Below are 12,724 nucleotides of genomic sequence, written 5' to 3'. Positions count from 1 at the left end.
AGAAAATAAGAGGAAAAGGAGAAACTCCTGAGTGAGGAGAAGAGAGAGGGAGCGAAGAGAGGAACTCATCTTTTCTCTATGCACCTATGATCCTCAGTTTATATACCCACATGTACTTTGCAATCTGTGTGAACTAGAAGTTATTTCTCTATGTGAAGAACATAAATTTTGGAATGTAAGTTGTGTGCTTGCTGAATGGTTAAGACTGAATCAAATTAATGTGATTAACCAATTCGATTTATGCTTGTGAACTCATGGTTTCTATTCCTGTGCATTTTTTCATTTGAATATTGGTCATTTTGAATGTTTGTAGCTTGATGAATTGATTTATATATATATATATATATATATATATATATATATATATATATATATATCAAACCCTAGTGGCTTCGGTCACTGTGTTTTTCCCATTGGCATTTTGATTCTTGTTGTATTGGATTAAAAATCCATGGAAGAATGTGTCTCTATGTTCTAGAATAGTGAATGTGTGTAATTTACAACGGTTTGAATGCTATTATAGTGAAACATAACACTCTTTTTTGGCATATAGTCAAAATGCCTCTTTGACTTATTTTCGATTGGAAAATTTGTTATTGAAAATTCAAAGCACGGTGAAGGAGCAAGGCAGGAACATCGAGAGATGATTTGGAAGAGTAAGTCGATTCATCTTCCCAAAATTGTAATAAAAAATTTTAACAGGCGGTACAAATTCATTTTGTAGTGACAAAATAGTTCATTTAGAAATAGGCGCTACACAATCATTTCGTATGAACTGCACATAAAATTTTGAGGACTGCGTGTTCAATTTTTAAATGCCTGTTTGGCTTTCTCATTGCACCATTTGTTAAATTGAAGATTATGTAGTTGGATTTATGAAATGAGGTGAAATTATTAAGGGAGGGTGAGAGAAAAATCCCTCATGGAATTTTTCATAATAAATTCATATCCATATATTGAATGCATATGTTAAAGGTTTCATGAAATACTATTGAATTAGATGTAAATACAAAGCATGTGTGTGGAGTAGATTGGTATACTAGCGTCAGAGTGAATTGACCACCATCCACTGATGTGGCATCCTCTTGAATCATGAAGGTGAAAACAAGGTCAACTTCTAGGTGGCATAAATTTTGCATACATACTCTAAATGAGGTGATTGCACCATTGGAAATGTATCTAGCATTGGCGGTACAACTTTTAAGATAAAAAATGTTACCCCCCCCCCCCCCCCCCCCCCCCCCACAAAAAAAAAACCATTTAATGCCTCAAAATTATTCCAAAAGGTTTCGGACCTGAATTTTTCGAAGTGGGACCCAACAGTGAAAATGTTATTATAAGTTGATTCCTCCACTTTTCCACTCACAAAGCATCAAGATGGATTGCAAATAGTATAATGATGCAATCTAAATCATACCTCATCATTTTGGGAGGGTTTTGGTCCCCAAAAGATTTTTTTAAATGAGATGAGGAGAATTTCCTCCACCTTCTCATTAGTGTACCATTTAGCCTTGCTTGGAAACCGTCTTTTCACCCAATCTACCAAAGTTCAAGGTACACCTTTCTTATAGTTTTGGACCTCTTCTACAAAATTATATCCTTTGTTAACTCTCTGTGAGAGTTTGCATATAAGTTCTCTATAGAAGGGAGGAAATGTTCTCCTTCCTTATCCAACTTGGGAGGCTCATAGAGTTGAAAATTTTCTACATTCACAATTGGGTAAATGAACGTGTATGGGGGTAGACTTAGTATATAGGTTTTATCTCCCACCTATTGTTGTAACTCAAAGGGACCATATTGTAGATCCTTCATTTTCGTACCATGACCCTGTAGAAGCTCCTTGTTCAAATGTAACAATAATATCTCTCCCACCTTGAATGACATCTCTATTATGTGTAGATCATGCCCGAAATTTTAATTTTCCTATGACTTATATAGTGTATCTTATACTCATACATGGATTTTCTTATTCTCCTCCAATTTTTTCTTGCAATATCAAGGTCTCACCTTTGATTTATCAACTCTTTGATTGTTGTCGAAGATTTTGTTGTTGCTTCCACTTTCTTGTTCTTACTCTTCTTTGCCATCTTTCACACAACTTTTTCTTCTGCCTTGTCCTCTTCCTTTAGATCTACCTTTGTGTAGACCTCTATCTCTTGAGATAGAAACCTGGCTTTTAAAAGTAATTTCTGAGGAACCCTTATTTCTGTCTATCCTCGACTCATGGGATAGAAGTGATCCCATCAATTCATCAACTATCGGTGTCACCAAATCCTTCACCTTTTCAATAGTTGCTACTACCGCATCAAAATTATTACAATAATAAGATCTAACCTTTGATTTATAGACTCTTTGATTGTTATTGAAGCTTTTATTGTTGATTCTACTTTCTTTATCTTACTCTTCTCTACCATCTTTCTGAACACTTCTTATTCTACTTCTTCCTCTGTGTTTCAATCTACCTTTACCTCAACCTTTGTCTCTTGAGATAGAAACTTGACTTTTAAAAGAAGTTTCTAAGGAGGAACCCTTATTTTTGTCTATCCTCAACTGATGGGATAGAAGTGATCCCATCCATTCATCAATTGTTAGTGTCAACAAATTGTTAGCTTTTTCAATAGTTTCTATTATCGCATCAAATCTAATAGACAAAGTTTTAAGGACTTTTCAACCATTGTTTGATCTTTAATGTTATCACCATAAATCTTTAAATGTCTTACAATGGTCAAAACGTAATTCATGAATGAATCGAGAATCTTTGTTTCCTCATTTGGGGGCTTTCAAATTCTCTCATGGTATTATGCAACATAACAGTATTCACTTTGGTCATGCCTTGATAGCTCGTCGCGAAAATCTCTCATATTGTCTTTGCGGAAGACATGGTCCTAATTTTCTAGGATACTACTTCGTCCACTGCTTGTTGGATAAGTTGCAATTCATGTGCATTCTTCTTTTTGTTTATCCTCAAACACTCCCTATGTGCATTAGTGAGGACTTGTTCTTCTTCATCATCCTTAAGTTCCAAAAATCCAATCCTAATATACTCCAAACATCACAAGATTTTAGTATATCTCCATCTTAATGAACCACATATCATAGTTCTTCCCTATGAACACTGAAAAGTATGACTAGAAACTCTACGAAACCATATTTAAATCGTATCTTCAAATAATAGTAAAAACCATTTTTTTATAAAAAAAATTAAAAACCATTTTAAATCTCTTAACAAATCCTTTCCAAAAAACCTTCAACAAAACCCTTTAGTTCTTTTTTTCAAAACCCCTTTTTGAAAAACTTTATAACATTGTTTTAATTACTCATAATAAAAAGCCTTTTAATTTTTTTATATAATAGAAAATCTTTTGAAAAACTGCTCATTCATATTAATAATATGAACTCAGTAAAAACAATCCAATGTGACCTTTTAACTCTTTCAAGTCTCTGGCACGTTTCAATACAATACCCGAAACTAATACCAAAATTCATCACATTATTCAATGTAATACCCGCAATTTGGCGCCTATAAACCTTAATCCTGCAACGATTCTGCAAAACGATTTTTTTTTATAGAAACAATTCGCAAGCCTTCCTCCGCTCTCTTCTTGAGAGCTATGTTGGCTTTTCTTTTATAGCTCTTCAGTTTTCGTAATTTATTTTCAGCTCTCGTACTAATTTTTTGGAAAGCCAATGAGGAAAGACGCTAATTCATACACACAAAAAACACATGAGTTGCTATTTTCTCTATTAATCACATAAATTTGATTAATTACAATAAGCCTAATGTAACGTATTTATGTTCTTAATTAGCGACTCAACTAATTTTCACTCAAACTAAATTCAACGTATAAACACACACTAAATTTAATTTTCTTAAGTATAAGAATGAATTCAAACTAACATATTTGACTCAAATCAACTCACATTCTAAATCTAGAGTGCACACATGTGAGATTTTTAACAAAACCAGAGTATTGGGGTTTCTGATTCTTATTGAATAGATGGGAAATTTGGATTTGGAGAAGAACAAAAATAGGAATATATTGGGATGGAAATCATGGCCATTTGTCTTTTTAATTGGGATCTTAGATGTCGTTTTTGTCACATCATCATCAAGTAGAGGGAATGCGATTTCTTTGTTTGGCTTCTCCAACCAGCGATGCATTTGCTGTTAGAAAAATATTGATATATGATAGAGAAATGCAAGACATACAATATGCGGAAAAACACAAATACATAAAACCAGAGAGACATAGATATACATGGTTCACCCAATTTGGGCTACGTCCACCTTGAACAGCCAGTCCTTGCTTTCTATTATCCAGCAAAATGAAGAGACACAACCTACAGCAGATCCGTTGTAATATCCTCTGTTTTCTCTTAGAGTCTCACCTCTCTGTTTCTCGCTCTCAGAATACACACATATCACACAGCCTCAATACAATACCTTCATACAAAGAGAGGGGTTGCCTTCTAGGGCAAGAAACCCTAAACTAAACATAAATTCTACTCTCAGATCATCCGCCTAATTGACGGCCCAGATTGACTAGAAATTACTATAATTTTACAAGGCAATTTTACATCTATTTTTAGCTTTGGGGGTGTTGCCCCTGAAACCTCCACCGGGGGACCGCTGGCCCTCAGACCCCCTAGCCGGGGGGGATTAGCCCCCCCGCCCGGACTGCCGCGAGGGGGACAAGTCGCCCCTGCACCCTCCGCGTGGAGGGGTGTACAATCTTCTTGGGGTATACATCCGGCTAAAACAAAGACCTCTAAATTAGGATGATAATCATGCTCTACACCCAACATTTGCAGGGTAGGTGCTTATAAAATATTTTATTTTCTATTTTTGTTGCAATTCATGTCATTAAATAATGACTTAAAGTTCTCCTCCTTAGGGATCAACTGAGTTTCTGAATATCCTTTAATCTGTGATGTTTTTAAGTGGAATTAGTTTGGAATATAAGCTTGAATACTTTTGATACTATAAAATTGAGGATGTTTGCATTTTTTTAAATGGGGATCACAAAATTAAGGTCTACCCTCAGTTTGTGTGAATTGGTCTAGTTTGACAGTGGGTCTTCCTATTATCTATTCAATTTTGATCACCCATTGATGCAGGTCCACTAGGTTGTGTACCAATTCTATTATGGATAAATAAAGTGTTGTTCTGATAAGGCGTGGTGTTGCCTATTATTGTAGGTGCAAGTGTTTCTAGAACCTTATGTGGAACACATTCATTGGATGGGAGGAAATTGATTGGAAAACATTGTGCAGGATAGAGACGCTGATGATGTTTGCGTTAAAATAAATTTCAAACACATGCCCTTCCCTAATAGGTTGTGGATGGATGATGAAGGTTGGTGGGATAACATAGCATTAACAAGCTGCAGAGGCACCACTCTAAATCGTTGAGACCGAGATTATAGCAAGTGATGGAGCAATAATATTGGGAATTATTTTTGTCTCAAGTTTTGTCTATCAGGAATTTAAAAGGATGCAGAGCAGCGAAAGCTACGAGATCTGAGATTCGAGAACGTGAGCTGATAGGAATCCTTGCATGTAAGTCGATGGGAGAAGAATTTCCATCTTAGATATTTCTACCTGTTGTCGCTTCAAATCTCACCAGTAGCACAAGTGCTGTAAGGGAGATACAAAACCTCCTAGAGACAACCTCTGGGTTGATTGTAGACCAATGCCTAGGACATCTTAAAGAGAGGAGTGCTTAAGAGATAATCTGTGAGGGGTTTTCAGCACTCCAATTGTCACGTAAAAAGGTAATAGGATGGGCTTGGTTCAATAAGCCTTCACTGAGGTAGTTTCAAGCCAACACATGGATCCAAATGTTGGGGGTATATTGGGGCAATCTCAAAGAGAAATGGCCTCTTCTTCTGGTGGCTGACACACAACAATGAGACAACTTAAAAATGAAGTTGTAGAAATGGTGGAGAGGAGGAAAGGAAGGAGGGAAATAGATGCATAGGGTTGTATCAAACAAAATCCTAAGCAGCAATGTTCCAACAGAAATACAGAATTTGATGTATAGGAATGTAAACAACACAGAATCCTAAGAAAATGTTTTCCAATAGAAATATGGAAGAGGGAGGAGGTAGACTGATAGAAATAGTGGGGTGAAAAAGAAGGTTTCAGACCAAACATGACATGGGTATCATTCTCTGCCAAAAGCTAACGTAGATTCGGGCTAATCCAGGTCTTACAGGTTAATCAAATACACAAGTAAATCTATAATTTTACAGGTACTGCAATGCTAGTGAATAACACATGTAGGTATGTGATAACACGGTAATTGTATTCTATTGAGTAGCTAAGATAAATCCGTAGATAAGAGAGGAACCAATTGCATTCATTATACTGTTTCAAATGAGGAAAAACACAAATGAAATGATATTATCGAGAGGAACATGATGCACATTAATCATGCTTGGAATCAACAGGGAAATGCCATTTATGTTAAAGGGTCCAAATAACCAATCTATACATTCAACACAATATCAATGAAGCCCCCATGAAAAACAAATTCAACCAAAGTGGCTTCAACTTCACTGCTCTTTTGGACACTTTTCACAACTGCAAGCATATTTAGCAGTGAGTGGCAATATTGGCTCCTACTGGGGACAGTTCCTTACTGGCAAGGTGCTGAGAACCTGCAAACTAGTATTCTTCACCATTGGGCATGGAGTCAGAAATATATGAAATTATGTAAAATTTCCATGAACATTTGTTTGTAGGGGGTCACTTCCTCCTCAAGCTGAAATGAAGAGCTAAAAATTGTAACAACTAGAAATTAAATGCTCAGCTAGTGAGCTTATTTATATACATTCCTACTTAAGCACAGGGCTCAATTCACGTAAGTGAGTTCACCCCTCCAATGGAGCCAAGCCATAATTTTGATGTTGGACCTAGTGCCTTCATGCTGCTGAAATACAAAAATTAAAATGAGCATGCACCATGAAAATTTTTCAAACAAGGAACCTGATACAAACTTTTGAAATGACCTCTGGTGCTAACTTAAGAATATGCTCATGTACTCAACTACAGGGTCATGGAATTGAAAAGGAAGGTTTACATCTACCTCATTTTCACAAACAGTGTGTTGACTGATGTCTTTTTGTTCATGGCAGCCACAAGCAATATCCAACTCCTCAACTTCAGATTTTTGAAGAAAAACTCGTTGCTGACCTTTTACTACCCATACTTCAAAAGGCCAATCCTTTTGGAAATCTGCAATAGAATCTTCAGTTCCTTAACTGTAAGATTCATAAACTGGAGGGTTTGCTAAGAATTCCTGGTAGGGATCTTTCTGTGATATGCAATAACAAACTCTGTGTGGTCCTTCAACTTGGGGCTCTTCTTGAAAAAATTGTTGTTGGGATCTTTCGCCCCACTTATTGGTAAACAACTCCTTCTTGACGTCTGCGACCATCTCATCCTCCCATGAATAATATGAATCATAAATTGGAGGAGTTTCTTGATCTTGTTTTCTAGGTGAAGGGTGTGCGTTGTAAACTAGAGCCTCTTTATTAACCCCCCAGTAGAACTCCTCTTCTTGTGCATCTTCCCATGACTAGGATTGTGGTGGCTCTGCATCACTTGACTCTCCATCAGAGTCATATACATCATAAGAAGGAGGAACATCAGACTCGACTGAATAAGATCTCTAAGAGTTTATTTGTGGCCCGATGATGTCTCCTTCTTCTCTTTCCTGCTTATTGGGTGATGCTTCTTGAAGCGAGTATATTTTTTCTTGGAGTGGAGATCCACAAACGTCTTCAATAGGGTCTTCGACCTCGAGAATGTATTCATCGTTAAAATGTGTGCATCAATCTTCAAATAGAGCATTTGGTGGATATAATTCTTTATAATAGTGATTGAATGCTATATGAAAACTTCTTAGGGAAGATATAAAACCACGAGGTATTGTTCTGTACCAGACTCTAGCACCCTCCTCTAAAGAATACATGAACAATTTCATTTGTACATCTTCAAGGAAAATTCCCTGTTGTTCCATGCATTCATGAAATTCTTTGAGGTGTTGGTTAGGCCTTCTAGTTGTGCTTCCACCGAATCTAGGCAAATAGGTATTCCATTCATGAAATGCAGGGACATGATTGGGATAACTAGAAATAGAAGAGAAATCCAGTGGGGCAAATTTGTTGGCCAGGAATGTAGGAATGACCATCTCGAAAACCTCCCTATATGAGTGATTGCAGGTTCAAAGGTAGGGAAAGTTTTCAGCTGCTACAACATCAGAGTGAGTATGGGGCTGCTTGAAAGCCAGGATGATTAAATATAGATATGGACAGTGGAGTCACCAGGATGTTTACCATAAAATTGACAGTGGATTTGCCAAGGTGAGAGATCTTCAACCCGCACTTCCTTTGCTCACCTAACAGAAGAAATGTAAAATTTTGTCGTACCCAGGGAAATGTATTCTAATCCATTCCCCAGAAATGGCACTAGAAAGATGTTTTTGCTTCAAATCAGACCAGCAGCACAAGTGTTGTAGGGGAGATAGAAAGCCTCCTAGAGACAGCCTATGGGGTTATTGTAGACCAGTGACTAGGACATCTTAAAGAGAGGAGTACTTAAGAGATAATTTGTGAGGGGTTTTCAACACTCTAATTGTCAAGTAAAAGGGTAATAGGATGGGCTTGGTTCAATAAGCCTTCATTGAGGTAGTTTCAAGCCAACACATGGATCCAAATGCTGGGGGTATATTGGGGCAATCTCAAAGCGAAATGGCCTCTTCTTCTGGTGGCCGACACACAACAATGAGACAGCTTAAAACTAAAGTTGTAGAAATGGTGGAGGGGAGGAAAGGAAGGAGGGAAATAGATGCACATGGCTGTAACAAACATAATCATGCTAATTTATAAGGAATACTGATTCACCCCCCTCTCGGTATTTCCAACAATTGGTATCATAGCTTGGTTCCTTTAGTAACACCTTAACCACTGGAAGTAAATGTTGGACACCTAATCCTAATTGGGTTAGTGTGGAAGTCGAATGGACAAAAGGAGTCCAAGAGACCTTGGGATCTGAAACCCAAGAGTCACAGCATTGTATTATAAATGTACATCTCCTGTTAATAAAAAAACGTACTCACTGATTTATCTTTCCTATTGTCTATGTTTTCCATGTGTGTTTAACATGGTATTAGAGCCATGATGTGTGGCCTGTGTAGTTTTCTCACGGTTTAGCAACTGGTCTAAGCTACCTTGAATAATGTTGACCTAGTCTTCATTACCTGACCATTTATTTTAGTTGAGCGCATCAGATCTGCAACTAGGCATTGTATTCCTAACTGCGGCCTATCAGAGTCTGCGCACTGGTATAACAGTGCTGCAATTTACCATTTATCCGCAGGTCTCTATTTTTGGTCTCTGGCTAGCCCGTCTGTCCATAAAAGTTTGCTGTTCATAAACGTACGCTCTCTGCCTGACATGGTACCTGCGCTCTCTGCCTGACACTATTTACCTGCGCTGTCAGGACTGCCCATGTCCGTTTGCCTGTCTGACATGCTGTGTGCTGAACACTGCTCATAACATTATCACTCTGCTCATCACATTATTGTACATTTTTTGGTAACGCTATCTATGACTGACAACACTGTAACATAGCCAGCGCCCTGACCCAGGACGTCGTTAGTTTCCTACAACCCGCGTAGACGCTCTCCCTGGAATTGGCAACGGATTTTTTCATTGATGCAGAGTTTTTTTTTTCCTCGAACTAAGCCCTAATTCTACGATTTTAGCTTATGCTTTCGAGTTCTTTTTGCTGGTAATAGTTCGGAAGGCGAAGTTCGGATAAGACTTTCTCCATTTCGTGGACCGTGCGAGTGCAGTAGATGAGTTCCCCATAACTTTAACAACTTCACCAACATACGATCCCGGTTCCTGGAGCAACTGTAATTCCTCCCTCAGCGCTCTCACTTTGGAATTAAGATCGTTTCGCTGGGCTTCAAGACGGTTAAGATTGTGCGTCTTTTGACGGACCTGGAGCTGGAGATCGTGAATAAGTTGAAGCAGCCTCCAAGTCTAAGGCAGGTTTCAGAATTCCTCCGAGTTCCTCTACACGCATCGCTACAAACCCTCAGACGAAATGACGGAAAAATGAAAAGTATATATTGACGTCCCATCACCTCATTTCAACCATCTATTTTCTGTGAGAAGGTTCAGAGGATTTGTGACTGATTCCAACATCAGAGAGGAGGTGGCGCAGCTGCAAGTGAGCCTCATAGGGACCCCCTCGGTTCCAGATCCCAACAAATAATTGCAGAATGGGAAGGGAAGGAGCTATCTCTCTTCAACTTGGCATAATACAATTCTCCATTTGAATTCAAGAACAAAGTAAATGAAATTTGAATGTTGTTCCACAAGCTCTCTAAGATGTCGTCAAGATATCAATAGTTCAGGTTTGGATTCCTGCTCAAAACATCGCTTCAAGTTAATATTTTTACTCGCGTAAAGTGAAGCACGCATCAATTTTGAAAATATAAACAAGTTAGATCTATGAATTTTCTCTGTCGGGCTGCTCTACACATTTGAGACATTTCGAGGTTTGGATTTCGGCTATTAGCAATGGGATTGAAGTAGGCAGGGGTTTTCTGAAAAGATGCCAGGGCTCCGGCGGGGCAATCTCAGTTATACTCGCTGAGTTTTAGCAATCATAGGAATTCATTGTTATCATGTTATGATCAAATAGTGTAAGAACACGCTAGAATCATTGCGAATTCTCAAAGTTCAGGTATTGTTAATGGAAGAAAGGGTTTTACTTGTGAAAGCATGGCTACACGGTAGAGAGTTTATCCAACTGCTAGAGGGGTAGTCTCTTTCCCTCACCCGATTAGGGCATCGCGGCAAAAGAGCAGAGTAGAGTTAGTCTTACGGGACCCTCTGACGGGAAGATCGTTGATCGACATTGCTTATTCAGCAAAACCTGTCAACAATAATAGGTGCACTTGGACTTATAGTTGGAACGCGGATGGTTCTCTTGCTCTTTCTCATCTTTCCACAAGTCGTTTGTATGCGCTTTTTCTAGGAGGTGTTTTTTGGCAGAGGCTTTTGTGTGGCTGAAGTGAAGCCGAGAGCACTCTTGCACAAGGAGCAGAGTATGCTATATTTTACAGGCTACTGAATTCATTTCTTGCAGCCAGAATAAAAATGCAGTAAGGTCCATCGTCAACATTGTCAAGCAACACTTGTCCTTCTTTCTTTGCAAGATCATTCCAGAGACTCACTACCACTGTCTTCTTGCTTTCATCTGCAATTGTAATATCACGCTTGGGGATTTCTTCATTGTTGCTCTTCCGCCTAATGCTTAGAACTGGTGATACACTCCCAAAGTTGTGCTTATATTCTGGAATATGGGTTCCTTCCTCAACTGCTTCTTCAACTTCTGAATTTGCATGCAAAGTCATCTCATAATCATTTGCTACTGCCTTGAATTGTTTGTAGAAACTTGAAATATATGTTATAGATTTGCAATCAAGGATTGCAATTATGCATACAATGATGATGAAGATTGAAGGTATAATATCAAGTCTATGGTGACTGAAATGGAATGAAATTCTTTATGTTCTTGACTTCAAGCTTTGAGCAGACCCAAAGCAATTCACACTGGTCTTCCTATTTGAAGGGGTTTTGAAATTCAAGTCTGGCGGCTGAAATACATAGATATTCAAGTTACAAGACAAGTGTTATGACTTCTGCAAATGTTTGGGTTGTCGTATGTTGATCTAGATTTTTGAAGAACCAGGTTCCCTACTTCCCAGCTACTTCTTTATTACAATTTGTTTTTTCTGTGTAATTTTGCGCAGAATATGTTCATGGTATGAAATTGCATTGTATATGGAAGTATATTGAGAAGCTACATACTTGAAGATTTTTTGAAGACAAAGTGGTACACCAATCAATTTTTTTTGCAGTGATATTATTGTGAAATGGATAGAATGGGTGTTGTATTAGAATTGCTGAACACTCTAATACATTCTACCACGAACAATACAATTATGATTGATAAAGCCATTGTCGCAAACATTCAAATCTGTTTGAAAAATGTACAAGAAAATATTGAGTTTTTGCAGCTGGAAACAAAGCTACAGCAGGAAGAATTACAGCAATGGAGTCATCATTCTGAACCTGTTTCTGTTCAAAACAATGAAGCAGACTCCCATAAACAGCAAGTCAATATTGTTCAAGTTCATTCAGATTCAGTACCCAATAAAGCAGCAAGTGTACATGCAGATGCAGAAACTCAATCTGCACTTCCCAAGCCCATCATCAGACCTTGGGAACAACTTGTCCACAATAAGCACAGAACAGGTCTTGGATATGACAAGGACTTGTCCTTTCATATTCCAGACTACTCAAAGCCCATTCAGTTTCAAAGTACTGGATTCATTGATGACAGTTCACCTGCTTCTCATGACAGTTCAGCTTCATCTGTTCCAGAATCTGCCCCTCTTCCACAACAACAACAACAACAACAGATTGTGAAATGCCAACACTGTGATCGAGTTGGCCATCTGAAAGATCACTGTTTTGATCTTCATCCATGTAAGCATTGTCATAAAACCAGCCATTCTTCACACAGATGCTTCAGAAACAAACGTCCTGCAAGAACAAAGATTCATCTTGGATGGATCGCTTCTTGGAAATGGGCATCAACAGCGAAGAAGATATTCCAAACACATGTCAAAACTTGT

The sequence above is a fragment of the Pinus tabuliformis genome, chromosome 2_2 (genome assembly GCF_031772625.1).
Source record: "Pinus tabuliformis cultivar Carrire ecotype Pingquan chromosome 2_2, CPIR1, whole genome shotgun sequence".
Lineage (NCBI taxonomy): Eukaryota > Viridiplantae > Streptophyta > Pinopsida > Pinales > Pinaceae > Pinus > Pinus tabuliformis.
This window is presented reverse-complemented; position numbering follows the sequence as displayed.